This window comes from Hermetia illucens, chromosome 1 (genome assembly GCF_905115235.1).
Source record: "Hermetia illucens chromosome 1, iHerIll2.2.curated.20191125, whole genome shotgun sequence".
NCBI lineage: Eukaryota > Metazoa > Arthropoda > Insecta > Diptera > Stratiomyidae > Hermetia > Hermetia illucens.
The window spans coordinates 177,002,955-177,018,751 of NC_051849.1; the positions used below are offsets into that span (position 1 = coordinate 177,002,955).

General features: G+C 42.1%; 1 long non-coding RNA gene across 1 annotated transcript; it reads left to right on the plus strand.

Annotated features, from left to right (window-relative positions):
• The first annotated feature begins 11,397 nt into the window (after nucleotides 1–11,397).
• Nucleotides 11,398–12,207, plus strand: LOC119646498. The gene is made up of 4 exons (XR_005248747.1): nucleotides 11,398–11,517; nucleotides 11,588–11,875; nucleotides 11,959–12,025; nucleotides 12,083–12,207. It is a non-coding gene; the product is annotated as an uncharacterized LOC119646498 (long non-coding RNA).
• The last annotated feature ends 3,590 nt before the right edge of the window (nucleotides 12,208–15,797 follow it).

Genomic DNA, 15,797 nt, shown 5'->3' on the forward strand with positions numbered 1-15,797 from the left:
GTTTTGTAATGGAGTTGTGGACGACGCCCACCACATTTTTTTTTCTTGTGGAAGGTGGGATGGGGTTCGTCAGCAGCTCTTTTTAAACACAGGGGATCTCTCTCCAGACAACATTGTCGAAGAGATGCTGAGGAGTGCTAACAAGTGGAGCCGTGTTGCCCATTACGTTCGGGCCCTTCTCGTTGCTAAGAAAATAGAGCTCGACCGGTGGAGGAGTCGGATGGCAGGAGTTTCCTTGAACTGACAGTTCCCTTCCTCCTGTCCCCCCCCCCCCCCCCCCGTTGGTGAAAGGAACTCCCTGATTTGAAGGCTCCACAAGGCGGGAGAGTTCGGGGACTAGCCCAAAGTAATATGACAAACGGTTCAATGCTAGCTCTCTGACGATGGAGAGGTGTTTAGTTGGTAGTCCAACGACGTACCGAACCGGGAGTCCGACACAATGTGCATAAATGCATTCACTTACCCTACTCCAAAAAAAAAACCGCGATTGGCGGCTTCGACGCCATGCTGTCTATTACGGGAGCCGGACACAGTTATCAAATCCAACGGCACTCGCCGCTTCAAATTTCTCCTTCTTCTCGATGGATTTGCATTTTATATCTAACTACTAGGACTGCTGATAGTTTCCTTAGTAGTCTGTAAACAAACTACAAAAGTACTGCGCCTTTTTCACCTACTTCTTGAGACTACAGTCATTCAGGCTGAAGCTATTATTCTATTACAATTATTATTGATAAAGATACTTCCTTGACAGTATGATAACTATTATTTATAAAAAGAGAAGAAAGGAATGTTAAATGTATAATATATATGTACATTATGACTTATCAGTAAGTGAAACTTCCTTCATTTCAATATTCTTACACAAAGAATGCATAAACTCTGGAATACCTGAAGCGCCAAGCTTCCAGCATTTCACTTATTATAAATTCAATGGCGTGGTAGGGGGTAGGTTATCAGCTGCAACCATTGCAAAGTCGCATCCGTGCTAAAGAGAGCGTGGCATTTTCGGAACCTCTAAGCTATCTTAACTTTTTTTGGAAAAAGTGGTGTCAGATTTGCCGAACTTTTTGCAGGAGTAACCATAATAGTTCCTGAGACCAAATTTTCACCAGTATTTATAATAACAATATTCCCCACCTTCACCAGAAAAAATGACATACAACCCCGTAAATAACAAAACTTGGAAGCAAACAAGTATTCAGATACAAAGCACACCGGCAAACGAACAGTTTAGAGTGGCAAACCGAAAGATAAACTGCCAATATACTTGCCTCAGCAGATACACAATGATAACCGCTGTATTTTCTGTTCTCACATATTTTTTTCACCTGTACCCAAAACAGTCAAAACCTCTGTATTTGCTTATGTGCATGTTTACCTTCCCTGATTATCCTTATTTTCATGAGGTACCGTGTAAAACTTAATGCCTCACTCCTCGTTCAATTGAATGTAAACATCAATCAAACCAAAAAGCTTATCCGTTTCAATCATCGGATACAGCGCCAATATTACCCTCGATTTACGTTTAACAACCCTTCGTGCTCTCCATAAGCAACATTACATGTATCTGACGGTGGGGCTTTGAACGTTTCAAAAGAGACAGCAAACAACTTGTTGACCCGGTTGTTGACATCCTCGTTGAGTCCTCTTCAACGAAAGGTATGCACATTTCTACGTAGCGAAAGTGCCAAAAGTCCTCCTCAGTCACGTTTCATGATTGCAGCATACAATGTCCAGGATACGATGATATATAATCTGGAATTTCGGACTGTGCCGACGTAGCCATTCAGTAATATCTTTATAGTCTACGAGACAGTTTGGTTACAGAAGGGTTTGTGCAGAATATGCTGCTGAGTGGAATTTTGTCCCGCTGTTTTAGGAATTGCCGTCGATTGACAAATGGTATACCCGTGCACACATGAATCAGCAAATGGACCGGTACGATAATAATAGGGAGATTGGTGACAAAGAGAAAGCGACGTCCGAGCTTCGTGGGAACTGGGTACCAGTATCCTGTCTAGAACAGAAGCTGCAGTGCAAAACCGACAATGAAATTCAGTACATCCAGTTATTAAAAATTATTGTTGACTGCATTTAGAAGAACGACATCATGTCCCACATTCGAAGGACAACCAACATTTATGTATCTGGTGCCTTGAGAATTGAAAAATTTTTGCTTTTTTTTTTCTAAATAAAATTTTCAAGGTTGCATCTGTACATTAACTCGAAGATACAACATGGTGGCGCTTTAACACTTTTAATAGCAACGGCTTTCTCCAATTCTACTGTAACTTATAAGCCTTTCAAACAGCTTTCAATAATTCCTTTCGGTCGTCCCTCCTTTTCCACACCTTGGCACTTTGCATTGACATGAGTTTATTTGGGCTACAATTATCCCTCAATGGAATGATTAACACAATGGTTTTCCCCCGTCTATCCTGTAGGCTCTCCCATAATGTCGATTTCACCTCTTGTAGGTGGGGGAGGTAAATTTGATTAAGTGCAAATCGACGTACCAATCCCCCTTCCGTCCCTATTTCATGCTGATTCTGTCCCAGTTTCAGATGAAGACAGGCTAGAGAAATGAGCATTTAAGCCTAAACGATGGTCATTGTTATCCAGCTGAAGCAAACTACCTCGTTCGTCTGGCTAAAAGCCTCCTACAAACGGATACTTCGTCGATTATGAGCTCCAGATATGCGTCCTTATATCCATATTGTGAAGTGTTTATGTGCAGACAAGGGATTCGATATTATTTTCAAAGATAAGGGAAAACCTATCAGGGGTGATTTAGTGAGTGGCATTTGTCTTAGTGTCGGAGGAGCTTAGGTGTGTTGTGCGGTTAATCATTCAGCGGTACTAACAATGTTCATTACTGTTAATGGAATATGAGAAGCAAACACGTCCCAGTAACTGATTGATGTGTGTCAATGTCAAGAGATATTTAGGAAAAGAAATGATGGATATTGTTGGAGAAAATATCAAATATTGTGTAAATGTCACTCATTGAACAGATTTAAATCTGGGTTTTTAACGTTACTGCTTGGCACGCGAAATGCTCCTTTTTTTAGGCCACAAGCCCAGATATCAGAATGAAATTTCTCATATAATGAGGAACTTGGTTTTACTCATATTTATTTTTAACTCAATTCTCCTTATCCCCTTCTTAGATCAAAACCATTTAGTGGAGTTCGTTCGCGCTGCGATGGTGTTTGAGGAAAAAGAAAAGTTATTCACTTTTTCCAACTTACTCAACAAGAAGGATGTCAACCATGACTATGGAAAATCCGGATGACTGACTTCGATGCTGAACGCGATATATTTATCTAACCATCACTTTCGTTCGGTATATATCTACGGTGCCTTAATGACCATTGACTCTACCACTTCCTGAAGGGCTAGGGGTTTGGACAGACACGGTGAAATTGCTGAATGGCCACGATCCTTGTTATTTCCGAACCAAGTCGACTCACACTTCCCAGTTATTAGCCCCGGATAATCACTAGTCAAACTAGTAATGAACTATCGTGACCGCCGACAATGACGAAACATGGCATTGACTAATGATTCGGAATAAGTTGCACATGAGCTGGCAGCTGTGGCATTTTGTTACCTGAGTACACGAGAGTGACATTCCGTGGAAACGACTTTCAGGTTAATGTTACAGCTGCCTCCGTACAAATAATGTTATTGGCAGGGCTACAAGTACCTTCAAAACTATGACACCAGCATGTTGGCAGTGCAGGCTAAGCTGAGGTGCACTTGTACCTGACGTCCGATGCCGGCTCTGAACACAAACTCCCGTGAGGATTTTCGACCTCCCTACTCGCATAGATAATCACAGTGATCACTTATGACAACTGCACTTTCTAGGGAAGATTGCTTGCAGCTGGGACCTAAATAACCTGACGACTGCAATAACAAATACGACGACACAACCGGCAATAGTCGAAATTTTTAGAAGGAGCAGCAATACACCACGGTCACCGCTTCTCGCTGCTAAAATGGGAGATCCCACTATAAACCCTTTTGCAAGAAGACAAGCTACAACAGTCACCTACTGAAAAAGTAAAAAGGCCCACTGCCCCAATGATGAAGGCGACTGGAAGGGAAAAAGGGAGTGACACTGTAGAGGCTAAGAGTCCTGGCGACCAAAAAGGAGAGATGCCATCGAATTCGAGCTCGGAAAAAGGGCCACGAGAAAAGATTGCAAACTCTGAGCTGCGTGACATCCCTTCTTCGAGAAAAAAGATCCCCTATGAAGCGCAAATGCAAGTCATCTCACCGGAGAGGATGGACCTCATCCGAAAGAGAAGAAAACGAGAGAGGAGGAAGAAAGGCTACTCAAGAACTGGGGGGTGGTCATACGAAAAATAAGGGCTGCTACCATTCCCCAGAGGAACATCTCCATGGATGTCAAAAATGGTATAATGGAGATGGAAGAACTGCCGGACCTTATTGCACACCAGCGAAACTCCTGGATGACAACCGAAGATTAGCTGAGGAAAAGCACATCGTTAGTGCAGCAGTCTCGCCCCCCCCCCCCTCATGAGGAAGCGAAAAAATCGACAAAATGAGGCGGGGTTCTGCCAACGAGGACGCAACAGGAAGAATTTGATGAGGTGGTAACTAAGCGGACCCAGTAGCGTCGAAAACAGGCAAAAATGCAGCAACAACAACCTATATTGAATAGCGACATCAGCGTGAAAGAAAAAGAGAAGGGACAATCTACCGTCAAACGTTATTCTCATTAAGCTGAGTGAACTAAAGTTTTTCGAGAAGTCCACAATAATGCCAAACTATATGTTAAAGTGGTAGATATTAAATCTACCCAGTGAACTTAAACTGGCATATATTTGTAGAGCTTCGAAAACCGAAGAGTATGTTCTGCGAGGCAGCCCAAAGCATTCTAGGCGCGAAAGCACTGGTTTCCAGCCTAGAATCCATGTACACCATTGAAATAAGGAATCTGGATTGTTTTACTAATACGAAAGAACTGGAAGAGGCGATAAAAAGGGATTACCCAAATGTGGGCAACCTTAAGGTGGGAGTTATGTCTGCTTACCCTAGAGGACAAAAATTGGCTACTGTCGCTGTCCTTGAGAAGAGAGCGAGTCAACTTCTCCATTACGGAAAAATAAAGATCGGGTTGATTATTTGGAGAATAAAAAAGGCGAGGGAAGTAAAGAAACTGTCGCTTGTGAAGAGAGAGCCCATACTTTCTCCGCATGGAGCAGCTATCGGTTCAATATTACTTGCACACAATCGAGAAATCGCGGTCGCCCGACTGCATTTATATTCCCAGGACGTGATAGGTAACGCCTGCCATACCTTTTTCTTCTGCAGAAGGTAGGAGCGTCATCGCCACCAAGTTCCGACGAAAGGGTGTTTTGTTGCCAATGGGCACGCTACACTTAATTCCTCCTTAAGACAGAGTGATACCTAGGTAGCTGAGGCTCCCTGTTTTGTTCCTATACTGAATAGGCCTGGCCTGAGCTAATGTGTCAAACGGTTCCGGGTTAGAGTCCTGGACGCTCCAGTGGGGAGTTTTAGTCAGTAGTTTGTCTAAGACAGTAGTTTGTCTAAGACAGTAATCCAGTAAATGCACCGCACGCGAGGTATTAATAAAGCAGTTATGTGCCAGCAAGCAGAAGAAAATGAGACAGCCCATGGAGGAGGTATATATGGGTAACGACAAAACCTCCCAGTTCCTCTGCCGCCCGCAGTGTCTCGGCGGCAATACAGGAGTCCCAACCTGAGAATTCGTTCCGACGTAAACGTCGACGCTCTCATTCACAATCACATTCACAGCGCAAATCCGGAAGTCAACCAGCCACCAAACATCATCAAACCGTACTCGTCAAACGGGACGAATAATGATAGGAGACTACAACTTTGAGACCGTTGATAATTTCTCCTATTTAGGATCGAAAATCACAACCGATAACAGCTACGATGATGAAATCCACGCACGGTTGTTGTCAGCCAACAGAGCCTATTTCAGCTTACATAAACTGTTCCGCTCGAAACGTCTCACCATAGGGTCAAAGCTCTTACTGTAAAAGACAATGAATTTGCCAGTCCTAATGTATTTCTCGGAGACTTGGGTTCGTAGCAACAGAAATTGTGAACTCTTAGCCGCGTTCGAGAGAAGAATCCTCCAAAGAATTGTTGGCCCCTTTCATGAGGATGGACGATTCCGTAGCCTACATAGCGACGAAATCTATGAGCGATTCCACAACCGTCTGGTTGTGGATAAAATCCGGCTCAATAGGTTACGGTGGGCAGGTCACTTATTCCGTATGGATGAGGATGATCCAGCCCAGAAAGTGTATAAGGGTAATATCTATGGTAGACAAGGCAGACCCTGCCTGAAATGGAACGATGGCATAGGTCTGGACTCCAGACAGCTTTTAGGGATATCGAATTGATAGACCTCGGCGCAAAACCGGGATATCTGGAGTTCCTTATTAAGGCAGGCCTAGACCGGATACCGGTTCTTGCGCCGTTTGTTTTTTTTTATTTGAAGAGGGCAACAGGGTCGATCCAGTAAAATATTGCGTGAAACTTAGGCCACTGTTTAAACTAGAGTAGAAACCGACAAATCCTCGGAATGGAAGAATGAAAATACAGTTCGAACTCCGCCAAATGGGCTATCTGAAGCCGTGTTATATGATGGTATGAGATACGAAGCGGCCTGTCATGCCAATAGAGGTTTTAGAAAGATTTATCAAGTAAGGTCGAGCACAGTCTAGGTAAAGAAGATAAAAAAAATGGAAACGAAGGGGACAGTTCACACGGGGAACATATATTCAAAAACAGAGGTAGAGTGCATTTGCGTTGAACTTTTTCAGTAGTAAGGCATCCACAGTTGCGGAACGGGGACCTGATCATGGACCAATTTTTGAAGATGCTTTTGCTAATGGAATTGAAAAATATTAGGCCTGACATTCTGGAAGCACGATTGATGATATGAAGCTAGTTGCTGTTGAAATAGAACTTATCATCCCAGGCTACATTGAGCTTTTGAATGGAGCTTAAATTTAATGAAGGATAAAGAGCAGGAAAATTGGAAAAGATAGGATTAAAGTGGGTAATAGATTGAGTGGCGTTGGCTGCTATTTAGGGCCAAATTAGTACCAGAAGCTAGTGAACTAGAATTTTACTTTCACTGAAGGTCACTCAGTTCATTGACGAAGCCATACAGGAAAATCATTTAAATTAATTGCCCTAGAACAAGGAAGGTCAAATAAGCGTTGATGAAGAATGGAAATGGAAGTAGATGAATAGAATGAATCCTTTTTGAACACCAAAAGGACGGAAAATGCGGGGGATCGGAAACGTAGGAGACGAGTCATTTAATGAGAGCAGCGAAATGCGAAGTAAAGTAAGTTTGGGCCGAAATTTACAGCCATTTACAGAGTCAAACCTTTCCGACAACTCTTTGTACATTTATTTAGTTATTAATGGACAGAAGACAGAGTAAATTCCAGTAACTTATTTCCCTCAGAAGAAGGACAAAGCGCGAAACCTACACTTACTTAAAACTACTGAAAGAAGAAAAGTTGCTGTTATGCGTAATAACACCGACAAAGTCTTGGAATCGGGGAGTGGAAATAGGTTTTGAGCTCCGCAAAGAGAACGTTAAAAATGTATGGGTTGCGTATATTTATGACAAGTGATCTCGTTAGAGGTGGAGCAGTCCATTAGATCCAAAGGAAGTCTGAAAAATGTGTGAAAATGTGAAATTCAGATAGAATATGCGCTTTTGTAGGAAGGATAGGATCAGAAAACGGAGGCCTTAGGGGTTGACTGCACGAGAAAAACTTTTTTGTTAAGAAGAGAGAACGGGTTAATTTATGTAGCATCTTTTCAAGAACAAGATAATCAGTGTTACGGTAGGGAGACCAGATCACGGAACAAATCTCGAGGATACTTCTCACGAGAGTGTTAAGAATTGTTTTTACAAAGCCTGACGATTTTCCAGCCCGATTGGTAACTTTGAGGCATTGTGTGTCGAAACCGAGGATATTGTCAAAAGTAGCTCCTAAGTCTTAAGTGTAGTTCTGATTTGATAAGAAGAATCCGTCGAAAGAGAAAGTAGAAAAAGGGAATACACGAAGATTTGAGCCACCATTGACAGAGCAGTAGTGAACTAAAGTGACTAGGTTTGACTGAAGGAACAAGCAGCCCATAGGCAACGATATAGCGAAACACAACTTAAGACTGTCGGCGTAGATCAAACAAGGGCAAGTAAGGAGGCGGAAAGGTTGTTTACGAAGAATAAAAATTAGACAGGACACAGAAGAGGGCTCTGTCGGACGCCAGGGGGGTAAAAAAGGAACGGGGTATGCAACCGTCAAAATAGGCGCGGCAAAATTGATTGGAAAGGCAAGAGGCAACCCATGATGCAAGAAATATGCGAACATTGAGCGAAAGGAGGATGGACAAAAGTGTTTTGTGATTTATAACGTTGAAGGCCTTAGCAAAATTATTGCACATAGTGTGTTTAAATTCTTGCCTTGAGTTAAGGCATTTACTTACGAAGTTGGTGAAGTCAAGTAGGTTGGAGACAGTGGACCTACGCTTTACAAAGCCGTGTTGGTCCTTTACTACTACCTGACCAAAGTGGGGGGATAACCTATCGGTGACGTAGTTTTCCAAAATTTTGGAACAAGAGAGGAGAAGCGAAATAAGACGATAATTCTCTTACTTTTGCTAATAGGGATGATGAAGGCCTTTTTCCACAGGCTGAGAAAATAGTTCCTTTCGAGGTTCTTGTTGAGAATATTGGAAAAAATTGTTTCAAAAAGGTAATCGACAAGGAGAGGGGTAAGGTGAGCAATGGTGGGATATACGGGGCAGGCTGCATCCACTAGTGGGAGAGAAGAAGAGGGACGGTAGACTGAGGAAAAGTAGTGGGGGATCAAATCACAGAGAGATTTATCAGAGGAGTCAGAGAAGGAGTAGAAAGCTGGATGGGGTTGCGTGAGCGTGAATGTGGGGACAGAACGGTTTGGAGTTTCCACGCTCTAGTGAGTCTTGAACACTAGCCGATATTTCTTTCTGGATTTAACTATTAAAGATTTGATAGAAGCACTCAGAGTTTTGAAAAACACCAAGTCAATATAAGTTCCTGAAGAGGAATTTCTTCCTTCTTGAAGAAGTTTTTGTGAACTTCAGTATGAACCCAGACAAAATATGAGCTCAGTAAGTTAGAAGAGAAGGGGACGTAACAGGTCACACGTTAACGAAGAGAGGAGGGGGATCCAGTTTATTGGCGTTAGAACTGCCTTGAAAACTTTGAAATTCGCTTTACAACATTTAAACTCGGAAGGTTTGAACACAATAGGGGAGTAGAGTCGGGTAATCTGAGCATCAAAATCGAGTGCAAGATGACGGGCGTTAGGAACAATGTAAGAAAGGGCATAAGGGGATTGCTTAGACAAGAGAAGATCCAGAGTCCTATTTAAATGATTTCTGGCAAGGCTAAATTGGAAAGCGTTACAGGTATTCATAAGAGTGGATAAAGGAAGAGAAGGGTGGGTAGAGTTATTGGCGAGGGAAAGGTGGCCAGGAGTAATAGGCGAAGGGAGCATAGGAAGGTTGAAGTCGATACGGTGGATGAAAGGAAGAGAGGGGAACAAAACGGTTAGGACTTCTGATAATTTGACGAGAAAATATACACAGGATATGAAAAGAGGGCATATATCATATTTGTCAAAACGAGTGACAGAATCATTGGTGGAGAAGGATGAGGAAAAGGTGGGTTTGACACGGAGAGGGAACTTAACAACTATTAAGACACATCCGTCGGTTGCCTTGTCAAGCACAGCACAGTTTTTGGTACAACGATAGTTAGTGTAACCCCCAAGGAGCCCGGAATCCTATCCTATTACCCAACCAGGTTTCTGTAATGCAGTACACGAGATGTTGAATTGCTAAGCCAGATAATTTGAAACCTCGAGGGCATGGTTCTTGGAAATTCTTAAATTATGAAATTCATTGAAGTGCTACAAGACAGGCGGGTGGGTCGGAAATTTTCTCGAAGCTTATTCCTCTGATAAGGCTTAACGAACATTGATTGCGGCCAAAAAGAAAATTGGGCGATAGCATCGAAGTCGTGGGGATATGTCAGCTTGTCAGTTTCTCACATTGGAGATGTGATAGAATTGGGTTGATCCCTTTTCTGGTGTAGACCAGAATATCGTCGAAAATATGGTAACACCTTGCCTATTGACTATCTGGAGTTGCCAAAGGTATTTTATATACATTTTACATAGTAATGTGGAAATCCTGTCGAGCAAACAATCAAATTTACGCTAGCCACGAAATCGACGGAGCGTTGAGCATTATCACGGCTCCTTTTATGAACCCTTCTCTTCCAAAGCGTGTAGATCTCCTGTTGTCCAACTTTGTCATTGGAATGATTTCAATATCATTTGAGGCTACATCATCAAAAAATCTTTCTTTTATTCGTTTGTCCTAATCTTCTGTTGGAGCTCAATAATTTATAAGGTGTTGCAACTGAAGGTTGTCAACCGATCGTGATATGTAAGAATATGATGCCTCAGACACAACTATCGATATTTAGCAGGTATAACCGAGAGGCGACAGTTCGGTTTTTGCGCGGCTCCGAACGAACGCAACGGTGTGTTCGAACGTAGTCTGAGAATTGATCCCTTCTCCCAACCGTTCCATATATACAGGCGAGGAAGGAATCTTGACATACTTCCCAGACAATGTTTAAAAATCCTGATAAGGATCTTCGGGGGACCACACAGTGAAGTGCAAGAATTCTACGCGAAAGGAAAAGGCCAACGAAGTCGACAAGTGAGCGAAAAAAGGACCAAAAACGAAATTCAATGGAACAAAATCCTCCTTTAAAATTGGTAAAAAACTAATATGAATAGCGCCAAGAATGGTTGAGGAAATTATGCTGGGCGAGTCGACCAGAAATGGATCAGTTGAATGAATTTCTGGAAAGACATAAACCAAACGGTTCACAAGAATGAGTAAATTTAAATGAGAAATGTCTTTGGGCCATAGGTTATAGTAGTCTAAGTTCCCACCTGGTGAAATGAGAGATATCAGGAGATATTGTGTAAGAAGGACTGTGAGATCTCTGTACCCAACCTGGTGCACTTATGCTTAGAAGAAAATGCACCTGAGAAACTATCATATCATATTTCAGGCGAAATACTGAAGCACTTGCACAAAAATAACGTCCAAAAATATTTGTTTATAAAAACACTGCGTGACTTCCTACGCTACAGGTGAACCATGCAAAGGGCACAATATTTCTTCAGAACGCGATACACTTTCATCTGAATCAATAACGAGATGACATTTAAAAAAATCTTATTGGGTGACATCAGTATTCCAATAATTTAGCAACTCAAACCTTCAATAAATGTCACAATTCAGGTCTCTTGAACATTTTTTGTCCTCCTTCACGTAAACCAACTTCCTCCGCATATTTCATAAATCCAGTTTTCGTAATTGATTTTCCTGGTAAGGATTGGCATGGCGATGGAATTATTTTTGTAAGAAAATCCGATGTAATGATTTTCCCCTCGAACAGGGTTCTTTTTTTCGGAGCTTCACTTGTGCTTCCCTCCAGGAAAATGAATTTTCTCAGTTCCAAACAGCTAGAAATCTCATAAAAAGTTTCAGGGAGAACATCAGACAACAGAAGACGAAGAAAGGTGAGAGGAACAGCAGCAGAAAATGTGCAAAATGAGAAGCTAAGATCCATTCTTCTCCACAAGATTCACTCGTTTTCCGTCGGATTCTTCCAAGAACCTGCCAAAGATCTTTACATGATTTAGCTAATGCTATAAGACCCTGAAAGACAATTGCATTGCTTGCGGTGTGCTGGATGAATTCAATTTACATATCAGCCCTGAATTTCTTTAATATACGGTTTTCTCCTCTATGCACCATGTGTTTCAGCAAATCTGACGTGGAGGGAGAAGGAGACGAATCAGTCGAAGGACGAACAAAAGCTAGTGCTAAGATGGTATGTTCGGTATGTTGTACGGAATTCCTCACTGACATCATCGAGAAATTCGTTTAGCACTTTGGTATCGTAAATTGAGAAAATTCCTTATGCTTGCCGGGTCTACAAAGGAATAACATTTTCCGTCGGAATGAAGTCAAATGAGGATGTTGTGTACATATAAAATGCAAAAAGTAATTTGGGGGGATTTTGGCTTTTTGCTGGTAATATATTTACAAGGGAATATAACAGTACAATTATTGTGAATGGGCTGATAGTATTTTTAGGATAATGCTTACGCGATGGAAATTGTGTTGTTTATTCGGCTGTGCCCTCCTTTTGGTATATAGTTAAATGTGTTTATTATGTGCATGTGGAATTTTGCGCAGCTTAGTGGGAGACGAGTCAAGTTAGATAAGACTTATTTAGTAGATACTCCAGTGCGTAACGAGACCATTTAGGTAATTTCCGTGATCGTAATCGCGTAACCTAATTTTCTTTTTATTTCATGTTAAATGGTAAGCATGACCAATTTTTCGGAACCTTTTATTATGTCTGCACCGTGTGAGTCAATTCATAATAGCTTTCAATGTTCTCAATCTCTTGATCTATCAGCTTTATTTTTAGTAAATGCCTTAAAATAAATTTCTCCTCATATATCGGTTATATGACAATCATACGTCAGTCCTGATGTAATTGATGTAATGACGAAATAACATATCATTATTAGATGGTTAATAGATCATCATGAGTGGCCGGAGACGACCAAGAGCTATCCCCTAAAAAGGGGACGACCCTGAAAGTCCGCCCGGAAATGTTGAAGCTCAATCGAAGTATTCTGTCGACACTTGCTTGCTTACCTCTATGTAAGCCAGGTTTGGGAATGTGGGGGCTATCCCCCGAACAACGTTTTATGTGTCATGATACAAAAGGATTCACGTGAAAAAACCTGAAATTCGACAAACATGGGGATTCGCGCGAGCCTACCGAAAGACTAACACGCGAGCTGAACCTGAAAAATGAAAATAAAATAAAACAAGTCGGGAAACCGGAAGCTAGGCGCTTCAGGTATGAAAGGTTTTGTTTGCTTCTCCTGTGAGTATATTTGAATGTAGAACTATCCCATTTGTACGTAGCCCGTTAAGAATATGCATTTAACATGTCAGATTTAGTACTTCGGGTTGCAAATTTACACGGTAAAGACAACTTGGAGCTACTGTAACTTTGTTACTAATAGTATGATTTTGATCAAACTGAGATAATATGCTCCATATTATATTTTATACTACTAATAACTTTTATAATTCTGACATAAACGTACGTGGGGTTTTACTCAACTTCCCCAAAAATATGATAATACACTATTATTAACTTAATTTGAACAGGTATCGATATGGAGAGTATTTTGAAGCCTGGGCACCATATAGAAGCAGCTTCATGATTTTTTCCTGATTTTTCGGTTGGGTAGTTTCTGAGAATGGCCTCGTTAAAGAAATCATCACTTTGCACCCCTCCCACTCCCCGCCTTTATGATAAATCTCAAAACTAAGGCCGGCTTCGAAAAGCACTAATCGAGACCTTTCATTTGATACCCCACATGACTATATTTGGTGAAAAAAAATTTTACACCCCCCTGTGCAACGTAGGAGGATATCACTCACTGCATGTCTGGGGGTCCACAGTTCCCACCTTCTCACCAAATTTCGTGTCAATCGGTATAGCCGTTTCTGAGAAAAGTGCCTGTGACAGACAGGCAGACAGACAACTTGCGGAGTGCCACAGGGTTCTGTCCTGGGTCCATTGCTGTGGTTAGTTGTGTACGATGGAGTATTGACGCTACGCTTTCCGGACAACGTGACAACTATTGGTTTCGCCGATGATATCAGAATAACGGTGGTTGCAAAGCACCAAGACGAGATCGAGATCTATGCAAATGAAGCGATATCAATTCCTGGTTGAGAAATTCTTGCCTTTCACTTGCCGAGCATAAAACAGAAGTAGTTCTCATTAGCAAGAGAAGAAAGAATACAACTGTGGAAATCAAAGTTGGCGCAAAAACAATTTACTCCCAACTATCGCTCAAATACTTGGGAGTAATTATTGTCAGAAGACTCAACTTCAAAAGACACATTGAGTACGCCGCAACTAAAGCATCTTCCATCGCTACAACGATCTCGAGGATACTACCGAATATTGGTGGGCCAAGACAAAGTCGACGTCTTCTGCTCTCCAGGGTAGTCAGCTCCGTGCTACTCTACGCAGCTCCAGTTTGGGCAACTGCTCTGAATAACAAAGTGAACTGCCGAAAATTGTGAATGGCGGTTAAGTGCACTCCGGGTATGCAGTGCATATCGGACAACATCAGGAGAAGCAGCATATACGAGTATACTAGCAGGGATGCTCCCTATAGACATCTTGGCGAAAGAAAGTCGGCGACTCTACGACAAAACGTATGCAGCTGAAGAGTCTAGCGCATTTCGACGGCAGCTGGCACGGTGGGAATCTATCGAACGGTGGCAACAGCAATGGGACGAGTCTCAAACTGGTCGTTGGACATACCGCATCATTCCGGATATTCGAAGATGCTTTGAACGAAACTATGGGGAATTAAGCTACGAGTTAACACAAATCTTAAGTGGACATGGAGGTTATCGTGTTTATTTACATCGATTTGGTCACGACGAATCACCATGCTGCCCAAGATGTGGTAACGTGGCTGAGGATGCGGAGCATGTCATATTTGATTGCCCCATGTTCACCGCACACCGAACAAGAATGGAAGCGGTCGCAGACAGGCGTTTAAAACATTGTGGAGTTTATGCTGGAGTCACCGGATGCCTGGAACCAGGTTGTAAGGGAATTACAAGCTATTCACCAACAGCTTAGGCAGGAAGAACTACGACGAAAACAAGAAAGGGAGAGAACCATAAGGAGCCGCAGTTAAAAGCTGATCCACCCCCCGACGCAATACTTTACAGGAGTTCCGTGGGGTGAGTGGAATGAGAAGGAGGTGGTTTTAGTGAGTAGAAGTCTCACATAACTGCGTGGCAGGAGCCAGCAGTAGGTTTTGAACCTTTCCACCTTCCAACGCCGAAAAAAAAAAAGACAGACAGACGGACGGACAGATAGACAGACAGACAGACAGACAGACAGATAGACAGACGGACAGACAGACAGACATTGAACTGATTTTAATAAGGTCTTGTTTTACAAACAAAACCTTAAAAAACGGCTCGTTCGTGAATGTGGAGCCGTAAAACTTCGAACCCGGGTGTCACGATCGAGAGAGAAGATCCACGATGGATCGTTTGCTCAATCGATGCTTTTTCTGCCTTAGATGCACTATGAGGCGGGATTTTTGAGGTTTATTATTCGGTAATTTACTTGAGCAAATTCACTGTCGCTATTTGCTTTTCTAATCCCAGCGCGGTTTATCCCGGCAACGGTTCTGAAACCATCAGCAACTTAATAAAGTTGGATAAAATTAATGAAACACTCGACAAAAGCAAACGTGATATTGGACAGTTACTATACAATAAATTAAATAATTAAAGAAAAATTAAACGAACTGGTGTCGGCTACACAACTTTTCAATCAAAAAAATCAAAATCGATCTAATCTGTCGATTCTAGCATCAGTCGATTCTAGCATCAGCTAGAATCGACGTGGAACACCAAACTTCAAAGTTGGCGCAGCAAAAGCAAAAATTGCATAGAACTTCCGATCTGCTAGATGCACTCACGTTCATCCCAGCTAGAGCATACTTATATCAAGTAATATCTAATCTGCTCAT